At 45.8% G+C, this 24,087-nt stretch overlaps 2 pseudogenes; one reads left to right on the forward strand and one right to left on the reverse strand.

Moving 5' to 3' along the window:
* Positions 1 to 14,377: 14,377 nt before the first annotated feature.
* LOC129399346 (60S ribosomal protein L21-like) lies at positions 14,378 to 14,870 on the forward strand (annotated as a pseudogene).
* A 277-nt stretch (positions 14,871 to 15,147) lies between these two features.
* Positions 15,148 to 23,637, reverse strand: LOC129399347 (cytochrome P450 2E1-like; annotated as a pseudogene).
* Between the last annotated feature and the right edge of the window lie 450 nt (positions 23,638 to 24,087).

A 24,087-nucleotide genomic window follows, 5' to 3' on the forward strand; every position in this document is an offset into this window, starting at 1 on the left:
GCGGTGCAGAAGCTTTTTAGTTTAATGTAGTCCCATTTGTTGATCTCTGTTTTTACTAGATTGCTTAGTTCCGTGTCATCTTTGAAGATACCTTTATCTTCAATATCCTGGAGGGTTTTGCCGACATTGTCTTCAATGTATCTTATGGTTTGTGGTCTGATGTTGAGGTCTTTAATCCATTTTGATCTGACTTTTGTGCATGGTGTCAGGTCGAGTTCTAAGCCCATTTTTTTGCATGTGATTGTCCAGTTGTGCCAGCACCATTTTTTAAAGAGACTTTCCTTGCTCCACTTCACATCTCTTGCTCCTTTATCAAAGATTAGATGATCATACATTTGAGGTTGTGTGTGGGGATATTCCACCCTGTTCCATTGGTCTGCAGCTCTGCCTTTGTTCCAGTACCATGCTGTTTTAATTGGGTAACATGGGATTTAATTGGCTTCAAGTATTATTCACTCCGGGGCATCTGCTTTCTCGACTTAAGCCTCAGCTGCCCTTACTTCCTAGCACCCCCAAAAGTAGGGTCCCGACGAGGGACGGGACGGACCCGGGGCAAGCAGTGAGTTATGTGCTACCCTGGCAGGAGATGGGCCTGGCCAACGCACCTAATGCTTAACTATATGTTAAGATCTTGGTCATGGACATGTCATGTCATGATCCAAAAGCAACGACGAAACTAGGACCCTGCTAGGGCTAGGAAAGACTAATCTGGCCTGGGCACTGTAGTCTGAGATCCAGGTGACCCCAGGAGAGCAATTCTATAAGCTTAATGCATCGCTTGCTATGTCCATACAAAATGATTTATAATATGAATACTTATATGTTAGTTGGACAAAGAGAGGGGAAACACACCCAGGGGATTCCCCTCTTGGGCGGATGTCCTGCTGAAAGAGATTCTGTCCTAGTGAAAGCATCCCCTAAGGGATAGAACTTTGCCCCCTATTGATTGTAACCACACCTATGCCTAAGCCCCCAGCCGAATGCTGGGGGATTTAAGCTGGCTGTGAGAGGGGGCTGGGGGCGAGTGCTGTCGAGTTCCAGGGCCAGTCACAGGGCCAGTCCCAGGCCCAGTCTCCAGTGCCAGATCTGGAAAAGCTAGATCGAGATCGAGACCCAGAGGAGAAGGAGAATGAAATAGGATGGGAGAGGAAGAAGCAGGAGGAGAATCAGAGGAGAATGGAGATGGGAATGGAATAAATTGCGATGGAGACCAACCATCTTGCTTCCGTTCCTTCCTTCGCCCACCTCGTCATCACCATCAACCTCCCTGGGGTGGGGGAAGCAGCTAGAGACTACCAAACGTGGGTGGCGGGAGAGTTAGCCACTGCCCTGTGCCCAGTGCCCGGCGCGGTGCGGTGAGGTGCTCCTCGCCCCTTTCTTTTCTTTTTTTGTGTTTTTACACAACCTAAACCCACTGTCCTCTATCTGTCTCCTGTGCACCCATCTTGGCGACTTTGTTCTTGACAGGAGAGCCTAGCAGGGTCCCACTAGGAGCAGCTCCTTCCCCTTGCTCCATTGCTCTACCGTCATTGCCTGGCGATGTGCTGCATCCTTTGGTTCCTCCTATGCATCTCTGAGAATCTGCCACAGCCAGATCTGGCCTCAGGCCCGGCTCCTCTGTCTACTCTGGTAAGCTCTGCACTCCCCTTCAGTGAGGGACACTTCACACCTGGGCTTGAGGCATCATTTCTAAGCTTCTGTTCAACGGCTCCTTCAAGATACTGTCCTCTTAGGCCCTGAGAGCTGCCTACCCTTAGCAACAGACCTGTGAAGACCAGTCCCTGAGTGGCTTCCCAGTCTTCAGGTTACACTGCAGGCCCTTCCAATTCAACATTCTTGTGTTCTCAGCCCCAGTACTAGACCACTATCCAGAGAAGCCCCGGGGAAGCAGGACCTGGCCTGGGTCCTGCTCCAGTTCAGTACCCACATGCAGGCTCTGAGAACACAGTGGCCAGAAGCCAAGGTCTCCAGTGCCTCCTCATCTGTTCACCACTTTCTCAGTCCTCAGCTGAGCTTCCCAGCCATGCTCACATGATCCTGTCCAGGCCCTCGCCATGCAACATCCCAGTCTCTTGTCACCCCCAGGTTGGCTGCCCCCGCCAAGTTCTTGGCTGGGGTCGCCGCAACACCCTAAGAGGAAGACTTGATATGGCTGTCCACTCTCATCCAGGAACTGGCTGAGTCCCCTGAGTTTTCCCTCCTAAGTTGGTCCAGGGCTTGTTTCCACTGGCACTGCCTGTCCCCACCCACATCTTGAGCTCCCTGGATAGGAGCACAGCACCTCTGCTGCCCCTCATCCATTGCCCAAGAAAGGAGACCCTCTCCCTTGAAGACCGTATAAGCACAAATACCAGGGACACCTCCTGCTCCCCATCCCCACACAAAGGCCCCTTTGTCCACCGGGCTTCTTGGTCTCTGTCTAGTGTTCTGGCCTCCGATAGCCCCCTTTTCACAGCAGAGATCAGCACTTATGTCCTTCTCTCTACCATACTAACCATCGAGCTCAGTAAAGGTTGTTTTCATCTGGGAGACAGGGAGTCCAGGAGACAGCACAGCAGGAAGGGCACCTGCCTGTACAGTCAATCCAGATTCAATCCCTGACACCACACAGGCTCCCCAAGTTCTGCCAGGAGTTATCCACACACAGCAAGGAGTAAACAACCACCAAACCTGGTTCCTCCAAAAATATTCAGAAAATGAAGGCAAAAGTAACTTTGCAAACCATCTTTGCCTGTCAGGGGTTAGCTGACAATGTGTCAGCCAGACCTGTTGCATATCACACCACACGGGCTTAAACTTGGAAGTCAGGGTGCTACTGCCACCTCACAACCACTTCCCAGGCTGCATCCATCCCGCGATGTCACTCACCCCGAGCACGAGAGGCAGCAGCCAGCACATGGGAGGGCCTGCTCAGGCCAGGCTATGGTGTGTCTGTCCTGCTGCGCTTCCTTGCTCCCACCTAAGGTGTAGGAGAAGCTGCAGCCTCATCATCACTGTGGAGAGAGTAAGTGGATGTCTCTCACTGGCAAAGCTAATCAGGGCAAGAATTCACCCCAAAGGGAAAGTGGGGAATGCAGTTTCACATTGCCATCATTACCACAAAGACACTGGCACAGAACTGGGCTGTGCATTCAACTTCTGGAAACATGAGCAGCCTCTAGGTCCTGCTGACTTTCCTGCACCAGCAATTACACACTCTAGCCAGCACCTTCAAACAACTCTCTGTAGAGGCACTAGGTGGAAAGCTACCTTGAGAAGAAGAAAATCTTCCTAGAGATTTGTATTAAGAGTTTTTACCCAAGGCTACTCTCAAGCCCGTAATAATGCAGTGTTGCTAAAGACAAGCAGAAATCTTTAGCTTATGGAACTTCAGTGACCCCAAGTTGGCCAGGAAGTGAGGCAGGAAATCGGGAAATTGAGGATTCACAGAGTGAAGAATCCTAAAGCTCTGTGTAAACAATGTCCTTGTCCAGAAAAGAAGAGGCAACCCATATATGTGTACCTGTGTGGGTCCTTCCGTGTATGTGTACATGTGTGCATGTATATCTGCATCTGTATGTGCCCTTCTGTGTATTGTGTATCTGTGTGTCTATCTATATTGTCTATATGTGTCTGTGTCTGTGTGTGTCCTTTTGTATATGAATATGTGTATATTTTGTGTGTCTATAACATGTCCTTATGTGTATGCATGTATGTATGTATATGTGTATCTGTGTTTATTGTGTGTCTATACTGTCAATGTGCATCTATGTATGTGTGTGTCTGTGTGTGTGTCTATGTGGCTATCCATATGGAGGGCCTGAGTCCATGTGTTCATGTATATGTGTGTATGTGTATTTATATATGTCTGTGCATATGTAGATGTGTCTGTTCTGTGTACATGTTTGAACCTATGTGTGTATGTGTGTTGCTATGTTTGTCTATTTGTGTCCTTATTTATGTGTGTATATGTATGTATGTTTGCATATGTAGTGTGCATTTCTGGTATGTATGCATCTGTGTATGTTACTCCAAGGAAATCAAAGGTATCTGGGGAACAGAGAAAGCTCAGCAGATATTTTTATACAGGGAAGGAGGGTGAGTTTTGTTCCAGTCCACTTCTGTGTCTGGAGTGACAAAACTGCTGCTCTTCAGAAGCAGAAACATAATAAACAATGTCTACAACATATCACCCAGAAGATCTAGAATGTCCTAGGAGAGTACAACATGAACAAAGACTAGGAAAATTGGGTATATGCATAAGTCAAAAGTAATTATCATGAACTGACCAGAAGGCCTTGAATTAAGTCTAAGAGCTTTAAAGTGTGTAAATATATGCCAAGACTAAAGGAAACTATATCTGTAATGAATGGATAGGTTAACTGAGATTTCAATTTTCTCTAGGTCATTTACTGGCAATCTTAGGCATTCTCTTGGCAGACTTTTAGTTAAACAGAAAGTAACAATTATAAAAATGTATTTGTAAATGCAAAGGACCCTGAATAGCCAAAATGGACCTTTAAAAAAGAACACATTTGCAGGACATACACTATCTAACATCAGGATTTTAACTGAAGTTGTTATACTCACATAAAAACTTTTAATGATTTTTAAAAATTATTAGTGAATCACCGGGAGGTACAGTTCCAGACTTACAAACTTTCATGCTTGGATTTCAGTCATACAATGTTCGAACAGCCCTTTTGGAAAACAATATGGACGCTTCTCAAATAATTAGAAAAGGAGCTCCCATTTAACCCAGCAATACCACTTTTGGGAATATATCCCAGAGATGCAAAAAAAGTATAGTAGAAATGACATCTGCACTTGTATGTTCATTGCAGCTCTGTTTACAATCTGGAAAAAAAACAAGTGCCGAAAACAGATGACTGGTTAAAGAAACTTTGGTACATCTACACAATGAAATACTATGCAGCTGTTAGAAAAGTTGAAGTCATGAAATTTGCATATAGGTGGATCAACATGGAAAGCATCCTGTTGAGTGAAATGAGTCAGAGAGGGACAGGCATAGAAAGATTGCACTCATTTGTGGAATATAAAGTAACAGAATGGGAGACTAACACCCAGGAATAGTAGAGATAAGTGCCAGGAGGATTACTCCACAGCTTAGAAGCCAGCATCGCATGCTGGGGGGAAAAGGCAGCACAAACAGAGAAGGGACCACCAAGTAAAGGGTGCTAGGAGGGCCCGCTAGGATGGGAGATGAGGGCAAAAAGTAGACTACAGACCGAACATGATGGCCACTTAACACCTCTACTAAAAATACTAAAACCACAACACCCAAAAGGAGAGAGAGAGAGAGAGAGAGAGAGAGAGAGAGAGAGAGAGAGAGAGAGAGAGCAAAAGGGAATGCCCTGCCACAGAGGCAGGGTGGGGTGGAGGGGACAGGGTGGGGGTGGGGGGAGGGATGCTGGAAGCATTGGTGGTGGGAAATGGGCACTGGTGGAGGGATGGGTACTCGACCATTGTATGACTGAAATTTTTAATAATTTTTAAGATTGACAACTTAAAAAAGAATGATGCCCATAATTAAACCCATACATACATACATGGTCAGATGAACTTTTTAATGTGTACAAAAAAAATTAATGACAAAAATAAAGGAGTTTACGAACATGATGGCCACTCAATACCTCTATCGCAAACCACAACACCCAAAAGGAGAGAGAGAGCAGAAGGGAATGCCCTGCCACAGAGGTGGGGTGTTGTGGGGGAGTTGGGGGGTGTGTGAATGATACTGGGATCATTAGTGGTGGAGAATGGGCACTGGTGGAGGGATGGGTACTTGATCATTGTATGACGGAAACGCAAGTACAAAAGTTTGTAAGTCTGTAACTGTACCTCACCGTGATTCACTAATAAAAATTTTTTTTAAATAAAGGAGTTTCTGAAGACTCTCTCATGCTCTGTATGTCCATGGCATAAGAGTAATCACAAACCAAGGCAGAACATATACATTTATAAAGTTTCCACAACTTAATCTAGTTTATTTCTGGTACTGGGGAAGAGGCAATCATTCTCACATCAGACTCAAAAAGCATTAGTAATAAACAATTCTATGATATATTAGAGGTCATCAGATTTTAAACTAGACACATAAAAATATACTATTAAAACGAAGAGACAAGGAAAGAAACTGTGAAGAGCACATAGCCAATGCGAGGCACAGAAGTCAGATCAAAGGGGTCTAAAGAGCTCAGTATCAGACCTGAATCCATAAGATACATGGAGGAAAATGTAGGAAGAAACCTCCATGACACGGAAGTAAAAGGCATCTTTAAGGACGAAACGCCACTGACCAAGCAAATGCAAACAAACATAAACAAATGGGACTACATTAAACTAAGAAGCTTCTGCATCTCAAAAGAAACAGTGACCAAAGTAGAGAGCTCAGGGAATGGGAAAGAATAGTTACCCAATACCCATCAGATGAGGGTTAATATCCAGGGTATACAAGACACTAGTAGAACTGTACAAGAAAAAAATCCTCCCACGCTGCTTCTCCCGAAAGGGAGCATAACATGAGGCCCCCAAAACCATGCCACCGGACTCCACGCCAGGCTGTTTCACACGGGGCACCCCAGAGGGGGGCAGGTGACAGCCCTCCCCGCCCCAAGGGACCCAACCCTGCAGCCAAAAACCTCCACAACCCAACCACCACCATGTTCAAGGCCTCTCCCCACACAATCGGGGCCGAGTCTCACACATGAGTGAAGTCCTACGGAACCCAGGTAATGTGGAACTTTGTGACCTTGGGCTCTGGGCTCAACAGGACCTCTGCCCGCTTTGTCCAGTCTCCACTGACCCAGGGGTCATGCCCATAAGCCATCTCCTGCTGGCGCCTGATAATCTCATCATCGGCCACCATCCAGATCACACAGCTGCATCTCCCAAAAGAGAGGATAACATGAGGCCCCCATAACCATGCCACCGGACTCCACATCAGGCTGTTTCACATGGGGCACCCCAGAGGGGGGCAGGTGGGAGGCCTCCCCGCCCCAAGGGACCCAGCCCCAGCAGCCAAAAACCCCCACAACCCAACCACCGCCACACTCAAAGCTGCTTCCCATGCGCTCGGGCTGAACCTCACATATGAGTCAACATTTTCCTGGACCACACGGCTGCTTTTGTAGGCACACAAAACATTGTAAAACAGTCCCTACCCATTCTCCATAACTACCACACTACATTTGATGAGGTTCAGACAGTAGGCAACAATCATAGAGGGAAATATATACGTGCATATATACATACTTTCAGGTATATATACCAAAGCTTACATCACCCAAACTTTAACATGTTAGTGATATCCTATAGGGAGTCTTAATGGCTCCTGCCAAAATAGAACAATCTTCACACTGTTTCCTATATGAACACTTTTTTTGTAAGCATGTTCAGCAGTTCTTCATAACAGACAATACGAAATATACAATTTCGGTTGTGTTCTGGGACAGAGATTGGGGCTTAGGTTGGAAACATCCTGAATTTGGTGGTGGGAAGGTGTAATGGTGGTGGGATTGGTGTTTGAATATTGAAGGTAATCAAACATTGTGAACTAACTTATAAACTTAAATTTTTTTTAAAAAAATAATGTGGAGTTCACGCCCAATTCAATCAGCTTAATCAATGGCTGAATAAATAGCAGTGCTCCTACATTAAAAAAAAAGAAGAAAGAAAGAAAAAACCCTCCAACCCCATCAAAAAATGGGGAGAAAAAAGCACATGAAAAAATGCTCTATATCACTAACCATCAGGGAGATGCAAATTAACAGCAATGAGATATCATCTCACATCTCAGAGACTGACACTCATCAAAAAGAACAAGAACACCAGTTCTGGCGTAGAAGTGGGGAGAAAGGAACTCTCATTGTTGGTGGGAATGCCAACTGATCCAGTTTTTTGGAAAACAATATAGGCATTTCTCAAAAATCTAGAAATTGAGTTTCCAGCTGATCCAGCAATAACACTTCTGGGAATATATCCCAGTGGCGCAAAAAAGACAGTAGACATGGAACATTTTCCAAAATAGACCATGTACTGGGCCACAAAATATACCTCAATAGAATAGGAAAAATAGAAATCGTATCAACTATCTTCTCAGACCACGATGCGCTGAAGATAGAGGCAAACCACACACAGATGCAGAGAATCAAAGCAAACACCTGGAAATTAAACAGCTCAGTGTTGAACAATGAGTGGGTCAGGAAGGAAATCAAGGAAGAAATCAAGAGATACCTCGAAACAAATGAGAATGAAGACACAAGCTACCAAAACCTATGGGACGCAGCTAAAGCTGTGTTAAGGGGAAAATTTATAGCTCTGCAAGCATTCCTTAGGAAGGAAGAAAGGGCCTACACAGATAGCTTGACTTCACAGCTCAAGGCCTTAGAAAAGGACCAGAAAAAGGAACCCAAACCAGACCAAAAGAAAGAAATAATAAAAATTAGAGCAGAAATTAATGACATGGAAACTCAGAAAACAATCCGAAAGAAAACAATCAATGAAACCAAGAGCTGGTTCGTTGAGAAAATAAACAAGAAAGATAAACCGCTAGCAAGACTCACAAAGAAAGAGAGAGAGAGAGAACCTTAGTAAACTGAATCAGAAATGAAAAGGGGGGACATCACAACAGACACCAATTAAATTCAAAAGATCATCAGAGATTATGATGAAAGTCTGTATGACTTTCATCAAACAAGAGAACCTGAAGCACACATCTCCCTAATACCAAAAGCAAACAAAGACACCTCTAAGAAAGAAAATTATAGACCAATATCCCTGATGAATACCGATGCGAAGATCCTCAACAAAATACTAGCAAATAGGATCCAACAACTCATCAAGAAGATCATACACCATGACCAAGTGGGATTCATCCCGGGGATGCAAGGATGGTTTAACATTCGGAAATCAATCAACATAAGCCATCATATCAACAAAAGTAAAGATAAAAGCCATATGATCATATCAATAGATGCAGAGAAAGCATTTGACAAGATCTAATATCCGTTCGTGATGAAAACACTCACCAAAATGGGTTTTGGAGGAACTTTCCTCAAGATAGTCGAAGCCATCTACCACAAGCCTATGGCAAGCATTATTCCCAATGGGGAAAAACTAAGGGCCTTTCCTCTAAGATCAGGGACAAGACAAGGATGGCACTCTCAAGACTTCTGTTCAATATAGTACTGGAAGTACTTGTGATAGCTGTTAGGCAAAAAAAAAAAAAAAAGATATCAAGGGCATCCAGATAGGAAAGGAAGATATCAAACTCTCACTATTTGCAGACGATATGAAACTATATCTAGAGAAGCCTAAATCCTCTACTAAGAAACTCTTAGAAACAATAGACTTGTACAGTAAAGTTCCGGACTATAAAATCAATACCCAAAAATCCATGGCCTTCCTATATGCAAACAATGAGACAAAGGAAAGAGACATGAAAAAAGCAATCCCATTCACAATTGTGCCCCAGAAAATCGAGTACCTCAGAATCAGCTTAACCAAGGAAGTAAAAGACCTCTACAAAGAAAAATATAAGACGGTACTCCATGAAATAAAAGAGGACATGAGGAAATGGAAACATATCCCCTGCTCTTGGATAGGGAGAATCAACATTGTCAAAATGGCAATACTCCCCAAAGCATTATATAGATTCAATGCGATACCTATAAGGATACCCATGACATTCTTCAAACAAATAGATCAAGCAATCCTGTGATTCATATGGAACAACAAACGCCCACACGAATTTCTAAAACAATTCTTGGGAAAAAGACGATGGGAAGCATCACCCTCCCCAACCTTAAACTTTACGACAAAGCAGTAATAATGAAAACAGCATGGTACAAAGGCAGAGCCTCAGACCAATGGAACAGGGTGGAATATCCCTACACACAACCCCAAATGTATGACCATCTAATCTTTGATAAGGGAGCAAGGAAAGTGAAGTGGAGCAAGGAAAGGCTCTTTAACAAATGTTGCTGGCACAACTGGACAACCACATGCAAAAGAATGGGTTTAGACGTCGACCTGACACCATGCACAAACGTCAGATCAAAATGGATTAAAGACCTCAACATCAGACCACAATCCATAAGGTATATTGAAGACAAGGTCGGCAAAACACTCCATGATATTGAAGCTAAAGTTATCTTCAAAGATGACATGCATCTGACCAACCAAGAGGAAATAGAGATAAACAAATGGGACTATTTTAAACTAAGAAGCTTCTGCACTGCAAAAGATACAGTCACCAGAATACAAAGTCAGTCTACAGAATGGGAAAGGATATTCTCCCAATACCCATCAGATAAGGGGTTGATATCAAGGATATATATATAAGACACTGGTTGAACTCTACAGGAAGAAAACATCCAACCCCATCAGAAAATGCGGCGAAGAAATGAACAGAAACTTTCCCAAGGAAGAGATACGAATGGCCAAAAGGCACATGAAAAAGTGCTCTACATCACTAATCATCAGGGAGATGCAGATCAAAACAACCGTGAGATACCACCTCACACCACAGAGACTGGCAAACATCCAAAAGAACAAAAGCAACCGCTGTTGGAGAGGATGTGGGGAGAAAGGGGCCCTTCTACACTGCTGGTGGGAATGCCGACAGGTTCAGCCCTTCAGGAAAACAATATGGACGCTTCTCAAAACATTAGAAATTGAGCTTCCATTTGACCCAGCAATACCACTACTGGGAATATACCCCGGAGAAGCAAAAAAGTATAGTCTAAATGACATCTGCACTTATATGTTCATCGCAGCACTGTTTACAATAGCCAGAAACTGGAAAAAACCCGAGTGCCCGAGAACAGATGGCTGGTTAAAGAAACTGCTACATCCATACAATGGAATAGTATGCAGCTGTTAGAAAAAAATGAAGTCATGAACTTTGCATATAAGTGGATCAACATGGAAAGTATCATGCTAAGTGAGATGAGTTAGAAAGAGACAGGCATAGAAAGATTTCACTAATCTGTGGAATATAAAATAACAAGAGTAGGAGACCGATATCCAAGAATAGTAGAAATAAGTACCAGTAGGTTGGCTCCATGGCTTGGAAGCTGGTCTCACATGCTGGGAAAAAGGCAGCTCAGATTGAGAAGGGAACACCAAGTAAAATGTTGTTGGAGATCTCACGCGGGAAGGGAGATTCGTGCCGAAAGTAGACTAGAGACTGAACACAATGGCCACTCAATACCCCTATTGCAAACCACAACACACAATTGGAGAGAGAGAGAGAGATCAAAAGGGAATACCCTGCCACAGAGGAAGGGTGGAGTTGGGGGGGAGATGGGGCTGGGAGGTGTGAGGGATACTGGGTTTATTGGTCGTGGAGAATGGGCACTGGTGGAGGGAGGTGTTTGCAAACAATGTATGAGGGAAAAACAAGCTCGAAAATGTGTGAATCTGTATTTGTACCCTCATGGTGACTTATTAAAGAATAAAATAAATGAATAAGTAAATAAAAAGCACAGTAGAAATGACATTTGCACTTGTATGTTCATTGCAGCACTGTTCACAATGGCCAGAATCTGGACACAACCCAAGTGCCCAAGAACAGAAAACTGGTTAAAGAAACTAGGGTACATCTACACAATGGATACTATGCAGCTGTTAGAAAAGATGAAGTCATGAAATTTGCTTATAACTGGATGGATATGGAGACTATCATGCTAAGAGGAATAAGTCAGAATGAGAGGGACAGACATAGAATGACTGCACTCATTTGTGGAACATAAAATAACACAATACGGGACCAACACCCAAGGACAGTAGAGACAGGGGCCAGGAAGATTGCTCCACAGTTGGAAGCCTGCCTCATGAACTGGGAGAGAAGGCAACTGGAATAAAGAAGGGATCACTAAGTCAATGACGGTTGGAGGGATCTCTCAGGATGGAATATATGTGCTGAAAGTAGATAAAGGACCAAACATGATGGCCTCCAATATCTGTTTTGCAAACCATAATGCCCAAAGTAGAGAGGGCAAGAAGGAATTTGTCTGCCATAGAGGCAGGGGGTGGGGTCAGACAGGGGATGGTGGAAGGGATACTGGGGACATTGGTGGTAGAAAATGTACACTGAAGGAATTGGTTTTTCATCATTTTATGACTAAAACTCAATCATGAAAGCTTTGTAACTGTATCTCACGGTGATTCAATAAAAGGAAAGCATATACCCAATAAAGAACCTTTATATAGATGTGCACATCTACAGTTGAAAAGTAACAAATCCTAATATGAGATTAGTAGAAAGCTCACAGAATTCTCACAAAACCAGACACCTAGGGGCCAGGAGATAGTTCAAAGGGGTAGAGTACGTGCCTTGCATGAATGAGGTCTCAAGTTCAATCTCTGGCCCTGCAATCTTTGGTTTCCTTGATCCTCAGTGGGCTAAGAACCAAATCATCAGGCCCATACTGACCTGCCAAGCATACTCAAAAGTGATCCTGGGGTCTGAGGAGCCACATAAAAAAGATGCCTGGATGACAAACATCACATAAAAATGTCCTTGGCAACAGTAGCTGCCAAGGAAATACAAAAGAGAATCACAATGATGTCAACATTTAAAAAGCCACAAAATAAAGCTCATGAGGATATGGAGCAGTCAAGATTCCTGTTGTTGGGATCAGATAAAAACTGGTATCACTCTGGAAAATAGTTTCTTAGAAACTTAATGTCCACTTACTTAATGTCCACTTGTAGTTATAGAACTGCTAACTGAAACCAGTCAGTAGTTCTATCACAAAGGAAACAGGAAAAGATGTATTCTTAAGAGTTTTGATAGTTTTATTCATAGTAACCAAAACCAACAAGAAACTGGATTATTCATTAAACTGAATATAACTGCAGAATTGAACTAAATAGAAATCTGAAAATATTAGGGTGTTCAAAATAAGTTTGAGCAAATAAGTTCAAAGTAAGTTAAGTTCAATATATAATTCTACTTGCATGAAATTATAGAACAGGCAGAATGGAGCTGTGATAGAAAAGAAACAAATGTGGTATTGCCCGTGAGGTATGGGGAACTTAACAAGAAGGAATATGAGGGAATACCTGGGTGGCAACAGTGTCTCACTTGACACAGGTTGGCTCCCAGGTGTGAGCATTTGCCAAAGGTGTCAAATAAGTGCATTCTTTTCTGTGGAAGTTTGCCTTAAACTACAAAGACTAAATCCCAGTTACTGTATTTGCTTTTAAGAAACTGCTTTTATGGGTCTCAGGCTTGAGCAAAGTGGTGAGCCCTCAGGATGTTGCAGGGGTAGGTGTACAGTTGATGATGCAGCCATGAAGAAAGGGGAAGGTCAGAATGACTTCTCGGGAATCCTAAAGCTGGGGACAACAGTACAAACTGTTCTGGAATAGCTCTATGGAAGTGTACCTTGATAACAGGCATAAGGAGTTCATGCTAATTCATGCTTTCTTAGATCGACGTGGGAATTATGTGTTTGTGTCTGCATATGACACGGACAATCACAAACATCTTCTCTGCCTCTGTTGACAGGAAAACTTAGGAGTCAGGACAGACCAAGAGCGATAAGCGTCCAAATTTCCAAATTTTTGTCCCTAAATTTAAGTCCCCACTTAAAGATCAGAGCTGATGCCAGAGCAAAAAAAAAGACAAGAGGACAAGATGAATGTAGCCTATCTTTTTGTGCGTTGTAAGTTTAAGTTGAAAGAAATTATACTGGGTTAAAGCCTACTCTTGACCTTTGTAACCTCGCTTTGTTCTGCTTCTGTAACCATGCTTGCGCCCCTGAACTGTATGTAACTAACAAAGCACTATGCCTGGGTCCTGTCACATACGTCCTGTCACATACATCCTGACATCTGCCTGTCGGTTAGGTTGGAATTCATGTACGTGCCTAACAAAGGAGTTGTTGAAAACAAGGAGCCCAGATAGTGACTCCATTCCCACGGCCCAGCAGATAATGACTCCGGCCCAGCAGATGGTGACTCCGGCCCGGCAGATAGCGACTCCGGTCCCACGGCTCTACAGATAGTAACTCCTGACGCAGGGCAAGGAGAATGAAAGAATGTCTTCAGGCACCCGAATTCCAAGATAGTGGCTCCGGACGAGGTTACGTGACAAATGTGACTGGCCCGGAGGACTCAAGCCCTATAAAAAGGCTGCCCTAGCTAGAACAAACCGCTGCATCTACTAGAGGTGCAGCCCCAGCATGTTGGTCTGAATAAACTTTTGTCTCGCAAGACTGGCCCGTCTCTGCTTCTTGCGGCTCCGGACCCAACACAAGTAAAAAAAAAAATCTAAGGGATGATAACAGGATGTTAAAAAGAGAGAGTCGGCTTGAAAAGGAACCTGCTCTCCTTCCTTTCGGCCGGAACCGCCAGCTCCCAGTAATTCACCAAAATGACCAACACAAAGAAAAAGCGAGGGGGACTCGCTATATGTTCTCTAGACCTTTCAGAAAACATGGAGTTGTCCCTTTGGCCACATACATGCGTATATACAAGAAAGGTGATATCGTAGACATAAAGGGAATGGGCACTGTCCAAAAAGGAATGCCCCACAAGTGTTATCATGGCAAAACTGGAAGAGTCTACAATGTTACCCAGCATGCTGTTGGCATTGTCGTTGACCAACAAGTCAAGGGCAAGATTCTTGCCGAGAGAATTAATGTCCGCATTGTGAGCATATTAAGCACTCTAAGAGTCGAGACAGCTTCCTGAAACGGGTGAAGGAAAATGATCAAAAAAAGAAGGAAGCCAAAGAGAAAGGGACTTGGGTTCAACTGAAGCGCCAGCCTGCTCCACCCAGAGAAGCCCACTTTGTAAGAACCACTGGGAAGGAACCTGAGCTGCTGGAGACCTTCCCCTATGAATTCATGGCATGAGAAGTGTTTGTTTAAAAATAAAGAGACTCCTGGACTATAAAAAATGGTTCTCTTCAAACAAACAAAAAAAGGCACCTGCTCTTATCTCATCCAGCATCTCACACTGGATTAGATGAATGACTCAAAATAATACTAGTCAGGACTAGTGTCTCTGAGGAAGATTCATCAGTGCATGTCCACAGCAACTGACTGGCAAGAACAGGATGTGTACTGCACTGATGAGAACAGTGGGGAAATGTCCCACACAGCTAAACCTGACGGAAGTACTGGCATTAGATCAGGTGTAGAACTCCACGTGGTCTCCCAGGACCTCACCGAGTCCGTGCTTATAGCAGAGGGAAGCAGGAGCTGCCCATGCCTGTTTATGAACTAATTGCTGATTGGCGCACAAACTGACATAACCCCTGTGGCAAGGGTATTATTCGCCTCCATTTTTTCCAGGGTTCCTGGGGAACTTTATCACAAATGAGGGATTCAACTGGCCATGAGCACCGGCAAGATTTCTGCCTGGTCCTGGCCCTGGAGGCTGCTGGCCCTGGCTAACCCTCCTGCAGAAATAGACATGTTCTCCATGTGACACTTTTTTTTCCTTTTTGGTTCACACCTGGCGCTGCTCAGGGGTTACTTCTGACTGCACTTAGGAATTACTCTTGGTGGGGCAGAAGGGACCATACAGGATGCTGGGGATCAAATCCAGGTTGACTGTGGGCAAAGCAAATGCCCTCCCCGCTGTACTATTGCTCCAGCAACTCTGTGTGACATTTTAAAAATGAAATAGGGAGGATTCAAAGGGCACTTTTGGAAAAATAATTAATCAGTAACTAATCATACTCTTGTCCACTGGCCGGAGCAAGTTATATTTCAAGGCCCTACCACCAGGTGAGAAGTGTTCAACTCTCTGTATGGAGATTGGCCTGTTAGTCACATTAGTGCAGGCCTGCTGTGAATATAGCAGAGCTGGTACTTAGATGATGGAAGTCACCTTTAAACTATCATTGCAGGACCAGAGCTACAGCATAGTGGGTAGGGGACTTGCCTTGCATGGCAGACTTGTTTGGTTCCCAACACCACATACGGTCCCCTTAGCCATATCACGAATGATCCCTGAGTGAAGAACCAGGACTAAGCCCTGAGCACTGCTGCGTGTGACCCAGAAAACAAAAGATGAGTGATAAGAGGGCTGTGGTTGAAGAGGGACCTCTGTGAAGAGGTGGGATGGGCACTGTTTTCACTGAGGCTCAGGGGCTGCCAGGAACATCTAAGCCTGGACACCTTCTGGCTAGTTTTCAGTTGAAAGGCTTGAAAGAAGGGCTGCCCCATACTTGTTATGCTTGCTGTCTGCTAAGCCGGTGCCTCAGTCTAGATTTCACACAGGTTCACCTCAACACATCAATTCTTCGACTTTCTCTAGGTGAACACTTTGACCCAACATCTCCAAGTCAGAACAGCTTACCTGTTCTCCCAGTGGCCTGGGTGGGCATCCTGAAAAGCACCTCGTGCCAGAGGAGGCTCTGGGTCACCACAGATGTTCTGTCTTCATGAAGTGAGACTTCAGTGTCCTGATCAGTCCCTGACCTACAATTAAGGTTCTGTTCTACTTACAATGGCAGGGGCAGGGGCAGGTGTCTGTCCATAAGATCCTGAGGACACCAACTGGGAGAGAAAGCTCTGAGGGACAATTAAAATGGCTCCAGGATTCCTGGCCAAAGCTCCCAATTAGATGAAGAGTCAGGCGGGCAGACCTCCCACTGGGGGGCCAGCAGCTTTCTCAGGCTCTCACCCTAGCAGAAGAGGAAGATGCCTGTATTGGTGGATTCCTTGGGTCAAACTAATCCAACCAAGGCTCTTTTCCCTTTTTTGTTTCACTTTTTTACTGATTGGTGTCCTGTGATTTAGAATATTGTTAGTGATGGTCTCCTCTAAGATAATTCCACCACCACCACCCATCATCAGTGCATGTGATCACTCACCTCACCCTCCAAGGACCCAGCGGTCTTCCCTTTCAACCACCCCACAAATCCAGTCTTGTGAATGAGTTCTCCCATTGTGTTGCCTTCGGCCCTTTCTTGCTATCTTACTGTGTACCTTTGAGTACCACACGTGGGAGAGATCATCTATCCCTTTCTTCCTCCCTGACCTCACTCAGCATGATGTTGAGTTCTCTAGTTCTATCCATGTATGGAAAATTACATGACTTTGTTCTTGCTTGGAACTGCATGATATTGTATTGTGAATATAGACCACAAATTCTTGGTACATTTCATCATATTTGTGCATTTGAGTTGTTTCCATATGTGGCTATTGTATTAACTGTGTCAATGAGCACACTTAATATCATAGATCCTTTCAAAAATGTTTTTATGTTTGAGGGATTGATACCAAGAAGTGGTATCGCTGAGTTGTATGGTAGTTCTATTTCTGTCTTTGGAATAGATTTCCATATTGCTTTCCATAAAGGTTGAACCAGATGGCATTTCCATAAAAAGTGGATGAGGGTCCCTTTCTTACCACAATCCCACCAACACTGGCTATTTCCTGACTTTTGAAATATGCCACTCACTGGCGTGAGATGGTAACTCAACAACCAAGGCTCTTTCTCATGATTCTACATCCTACTAATAATGCAACACACCAAATATACATGTAATAGTATGTTTAGATCCTTGGAATATTTTTATACTTTAAGGTATCTTTTTCTGCATTGTTTAAAAAATGTTTTATGTTCCTTCTTTTTGTTTTGGGTTCTTTTTTCTGGGGGGGGCTTTGTTTTTTGAGGGTTGGACAGGGCATTGGGCCACATTCAGCTGTGCTCAGTTTGCTCATGCCTCTGTGCTCAGGAATCAGTCCTGGCAGTGTTTAGGGGAACATATGTGGTACTAGCAAGCAAATCCATGTCAACTGAGTGCAAGGCAAGTGCCCTACCCACTATACTATCTTTCCAGCCCCTTTAAGGTGTTCCTCTTGTTTCCTCCCTTAGGGTGTCTACTTTTGAAATCCTAGATAATATTTTCAGGCTCTATGCTTACTGAATTTTTCCCTAACTTGCATGACATTTTTTTCTATTTGGATCACACCCAGCGATGCACAGGGTTTACTGCTGGCCCATGTATTCAGCAATTACTCCTGGCGGTGCTCAGGGGACCACATGGGATGCTGGGAATCGAACCCGGGTTGGCTGCCTGCAATGCAAACGCCCTACTCGCTGTGGTATCACTCCAGTCCCATGCATAAAACTTTTAATGTGTATGAGTTTTGCATATTTGCAGCAGTCTTTAGTCAGGATTTTAAACTCAATAGGTGAAATAAAATGCATGCGTTTTCGGTGTGAGGTTGTGGGCACTATATCCACCACCTTGATCTTGAGACAGAGCAATTCCATGACTGCAGAGCAGTTGTGTCTGGGACCTCCGCCATGCCTCCTGCCCCAGACCACTGCATTTATGTCTATCATCTCCTGTTGATTTGGCTGCACGGGGTTTCATGGGATAATACAGCTCATGCTCATGTGTCCATCTTCTTAAAATAGACAATATCTCATATTTCACCATGTTTAAACTAGTGATGTGTTTGGGTTTTTATAGCAACATACAGTGTAGGGCATACCATGATTTTTGAAACTTCACTAACCCAGGGGCAGTTATTTAAACTGTTTCCAATTTGGAGGTGAGGGTGGAGGCCATACCTGGCTGTGCTCAGGCTTATTCCTGACTCTGTTCTCAGAGATCACTCCTGGTGGAGCTCAGAGAACCATAAGGGTGCTAGCGGCAGAACCTGATTCAGCTGTGTGCAAGACAAGCATCTTACTCACTGCATTCTGTCCTCTACTTCAGATTTTAAATCTTGTATGAATAAATACGAGGGTCCCCGTGGTGTATTCATATCCCAAATACAGTAAAAGAAATGTACATACCTCTCAGAGAGCCCAGCAAGCTATCGAGAGTATCCGGCTCGCACGGTAGAGCCTGGCATACTACCCATGGCGTATTCAATATGCCAAAAACATTAACTGTAGGTCTCATTCCCCTGATCTCATTCCCCTGACCCTGAAAGAGCCTCCAATCATTGGGAAAGACGAGTAAAGGAGGCTGCTAAAATCTCAGGGCTGAGTGTAATAGAGACCTTACTGGTGCCCACTCGAGCAAATCAACAAACAACGGGATGACAGTGATACAGTGATGGATAAATTGGCTGTGAAATCTTTACAGTCTTTCGGTTGTCACTGACATGATTTTACTGAGCTTGGGAAATACTTAGCTGCAGGGCTAATAACAGAGATACCTGCAATACTCTTTCCAAGATGGCAGCTCTGCTAAGACTCTTTCATTTCTGGAAGGCCAGCTACGCATATGTTAGTCTGCTACATTTTTTCTCAGAAACCACTAGCAACATTAGTTCTGTGTATTCCCTGCCCTTGGTTCAATCTGCTCCATTCTGTGACTAAGGGTTCCCTCCATTCTTCTTTCCTCCACAGCCTCCAACCTTCTCAGATTCTGTGTTTCCCATCTCTAGAACTTCCCCCTGGTGCTTAGTTTGTCTTCCCTTTTGTTTCTGCTGTTACACAGTGGTTGGAGCCCACACACATAAAGTCCACCTACTCATTATTTATCTATTTGTTTTTTCATCCATATGTACATCTACCCCATATGTACTGCTTCCCTAAGAAAGACCATCTTGGTGGCCGGGGTGGTGGACAGTGAAAGGGTTTCAGACTATCATGCAGGCTAGCTGTCTGCCACAGGAGGTAGACACGAAGCCACACTGAAATTAAAACTCAGATCATGCAAATATACATACCCACTGTGGACATCTGGACAATAGCTTTTCAGATCATGGAAAAATCTGACCCTGCAAGGCCTTCCCCCCGGCAAACACATGACACAGCTACCAAGCCCTCAGCTTTGCCTCATGTCAAGAACGCAGCAAGGTGCAAGGTACCTTCTTCATTTCTGTGAGAAGACAGTCTGTGAAGTCTCGGGGGCAGTTGGGGTCCAGTGACTGGAGGTGCTCCTTCACTCTTTCCAGTGCATAGTCTTTTATTTCCTGCACATTTCGCATGACTTTTCTATGAGTTCCAGGTAGATAGCGTAGATAGCTCGAAAAATTATTATAAATCTAGAGAGAGGGTTCGGAAACATCATCTTAGTGTATATTTATATCTACATTTATTGTCTATAAATATGCATATACCATTTTGTGTTTTGGGCTAATGACTTCTCCAACCCACTATTGTACTGCTGGAATTCTTGGTATTTTTATTTTGGGGTTTGTTTGGTTTGGTTGATTTTGGTTTGGGGGCTCCTAGTGGGCTCAGAGGATCATGTGGGGCATCAAGGGACATATGGGATGCCAGAGATCAAACCCAGGTAGGTTGTGTTCAAGGCAGGAGCTTTATTCGCTGTACTGTCGCACCGGCCCCATGTTACACTCTTTGGCCTACGCGATCTTATTGGGTCCCACTCCAGTAGGTGCTGAGTGCTCTGTGCTGGATGAACACACAGCCTGGGCATCACATGTCAAAGGCTGCCAATTGTGAAAGGTAAGGACTAAGTGCTGACTAGGGGGAGGATGGGTCTGTGTACGTGTGCATTGGGATGTATAGGAGCTCCAGTCAAACATGCTGCTGGCCACCCCTGTCCTCTTGATGCAATAGGCTTCCTGCTCTGCTACACTGCACTGCCTCGTTGTCCACACATGTGAGCTTTGCAAAGGGAAACCAGGAGGTCGGGGGGAAGGAGGCAGGGGGCCTCACCTGGAGCCAGGGTGTACTGAGCAGGTAGAAGTTCTCATTAAACAAGGCCATCAGCCTCAGGCTGGTCTTATCGTCATAGTTAAAGTGCTTGCGGAAGAGGATGTCAGCTATGACATTGCAGGGTGCACAGCCAATGAGAAAGGTGGGGTCAAAGGGCTTACCTGAAAAACAGAGGAGCATTTGCACGGGGTGTAAGAGGAGCTCGCGGGGCCCCCACCGCCTTCCCCCCGAGGAGCCTATGACAACTGCAACGTCGTGAGCTGGACTCCCAGAGGACACAGAGAAGGCTACGCCTCTTTGGGTTTTCTTCCTAGCTATTGAGTTATTCCAGTCATTGAGTACTAGCAAGAGCACCCTCCCTGTGATTGCAAGGCAGCAGGGTGTGACACAATGCCTGGGGCGCTCAGGCTGGCTGAAGTCAGCGGTCTGCATCAGAACCTGTGCTCCAGCAGCCACACACCCTGGGTCTCTCGGAGTGCTTCCAGCAGGAAGGGCATCTCCCTCTGGATTCGCTCCTCGTTGCCCTGCTTCCCCATCCCGTAGTCACGGAGGGTGGTCAGGGCAAATCGCCGGGTGTCCTTCCAGGTGGGCCCATTATTGAAGATGATTCCTAAGGGAGGGGGAGAGCAGAGGAGAAAGGTAGGGTGAGAAGTGCTCAGTGCTCCTAGAAAGGGGGCTCAGGAACCCCAGGATGCATCTGAGCTGCTGGGACAGAGAAGGGGGCCCCAGCACCACCGACAGGGATGGTGGGGCAGTTTGAATTTGAGGCATCCCTCTGATTTTCTTCTGAGGTGGGAGGAGTAGCCTCCACACAGCGGTTCCGTTTCCTTCCTTGTTCATTCAAAAGCTACATTGAGCCAGCCTCAGGAAAGACTGCCACCCACTCCCGTCTGATGGGTGCCCTGAGAAGCCACTTTGTTCTTGCTGAGGTTTCACCCTCCTGCCACTAAGGCCTCAATGCTCAGTCTATGGCTTCACTGGCAAGGGTCAGAGAGCTCTGGCCAGAGAGCCCATCAGATGCAAAAGGCTCGCGGGACATTCCAGGAAAAGATCTGTCAGGCCTGAGAGAGGCAGAGGAGATAGTGGGATGAGGGGGCCGGGAACAGGGATTGGGGGAAGGGGGAGGAATGGTTTCAAGTCTACCCGGAGGGAGGCACTTGCAGGGATTGGGTCCTGGGTCATGAGGGCCAAACCAAGGTTAGGAGACTAGGGACACTCCAGTAGTGTAAGAAGAGCTAGAACCTCAGACCCTACTTCAGCCCTTCCTGTAAAGGTGACCAGCGTGTTTTCTGGATCAGCTGAACTGGGGGTTTTGGAGTGCCGAGGAAAGGGAGGCTAGACTAGGTCAGGATCAGGTGGAAATCGAGCCTGAGTCAGGGCTGCACTCAGAAATGCCTCCAGTTTCAGGAACAGCCCAGGGGAAGCCTCAGAGGCCCCTTCAGGAACTGGGCTAGAACTGGATGCCTCTGAGCAGAGTCCTGCAGACAGCCAGTATCAGCACTTTCAGTGCCCAAGGACTGGGGTATCTCACTGCAGGGGGAAAGAATAACTTGGGGTTAAGGGGTTTGAGAGGGACAGGCTCCCGCTCAACAGTGAGAGCTGAGGAGTCTGGGCTGCGGGAGAAAAGTGTCCCCTTGGGGGTTTCTGCCAACATGTCTGCGCTGCCGTCAGCACTGGCTGCTTGCTTGTTCCTGGGACTCAAGGGTCCTCGAGTGGAAGTCGTTTCATCCAAATGTGCTGTGAGAGCAGGGACCATGTGCTGGATGCCCACCCATTACTGGTACTGTCTGAAGGTCTCAGCCCCATGACCAGGCCCACCCACCCCAGCACACTGTGTGCTGGGACAAGCCACCCTCTGCAAGGTGCTCACCTCTGTCCTTGTGCGCCTCGAAGGCAAACAACTCTGCTCGGCCAGAAAACTCGTTCTTGTAGTTGAGCAGAACTTCCTTCACAGCCTTATAGCCATGCAGGATCACCACACGACGGGGGCCCAGGTACACGGTGAACACGGGCCCATACTGTTCCGCAAGCTGCAGTAACCAGAGAACCTTGGGTGAAGCCTCGGAATGCTCCTCAAATTGGCCCAAGCGAGCCCAGGGTGATGTGGGGAAGACTCTCCCCTCAGAAGCTTTCTTCTGCAGGAAATGCGGAGTGGAGCTGCAGTCCTGGACACACCCCTGGATCCTCTGACTAAGTCACTACACACGCACACACACGCGCGCACACACACACACACACACACACACACACACACACCATCAATGTCAGGGGCCAACTTGTGCCCTCCATGATACCCTTTTGTCCATGCCCACCCTGTCACACCCACCTGTTTTTGCTTTGGTCCTGGTCAAAGCCCAGATTTGGACAACATAACAGTGACCCCCACAACCTCTGTCAGTACCCCCTTAGCCCACTTTCCAGCCTGCTAGTCCATGGATATGTTCATTAACTCACTAGATTTCATCTTTTGAGTTCATTCTCCAGTCACAACTAGAGGAGTTGAGGCCAGCAATGGCTCACACGCCATCCACCCTATTCTTTGGAATCAGCACAGAGAGCTCCCGGCTGTCCTTGCACTGCTCTGTGGCAACATCAAGAGACCTGGGAGTGGCCTCCTGCAGCCCACCCAGAGAATAGGAGCCAGAGATTACGGCCAGGGCTGCAACTCCAGCTCCACATTTCCGGAAGAAGAAAGCATGGTATTTGGATTGTCACTCAAGACCCTGACATTAACCCAGCCAGTGCATGAAAGACTTCTGGTGTTGAAGAATTTCTCTGACATTGAGTTGAAAATACACATATCACAACGAATTCCTGAACTCTCCTCTCTATAATCAGCAATATTGCTCTTACCTTGGTGAGGGATTTGGGGATATTCTTGTAAAATGTTCCCTATGATGGGCAGGGGGAAGGGCCGGGGGGCAGTTTCCAGCTGCTGTAGATCTGCTTCCATATGTGGATGAGCAGCAGGGTGGCCATCCACACCAGCAGGGCAACAGTGATGCCCAGGGTGGCCATGGTGCTGCAGAGTCATGCACTGTGGGAAGGTGAACTTTTATAAGCTGTGCTCAAGAGGAGGGTGGCCAGACAACCAATGATGCCCTTTCTTCGGTGGCCTAAGTTCCTAGTTTATTATTAGTCAGTGTTGCTCATCATTTCAAAGGCCTATTCCTGAATCAGTTGCCTCTTAGAAGTTCCATTCAAGCGCTCTCCTGGTGGTGCCTGGGCTCTGACAACACTCAGCTCTCTGGCACCTGGCCCCGAGTCCTGTGAACACAGCAACAGGGAAGTTCCACCCACCTGTCAGAGCCAGGCAGGCTTGTCTTCCCTTTGACACTGACTGACTGGAGGATTCCTGTTAAGTTGCCCATTTCTGTTTGGGGCAGGATTCCTACTTGGTGACATCAGCCCTGTGCAAGGTTTTTAGTCTGAGTGCATTTGTCCGAACTTCACCACCCTGCACACTCA

The sequence above is a fragment of the Sorex araneus genome, chromosome 11 (assembly GCF_027595985.1).
Source record: "Sorex araneus isolate mSorAra2 chromosome 11, mSorAra2.pri, whole genome shotgun sequence".
Lineage (NCBI taxonomy): Eukaryota > Metazoa > Chordata > Mammalia > Eulipotyphla > Soricidae > Sorex > Sorex araneus.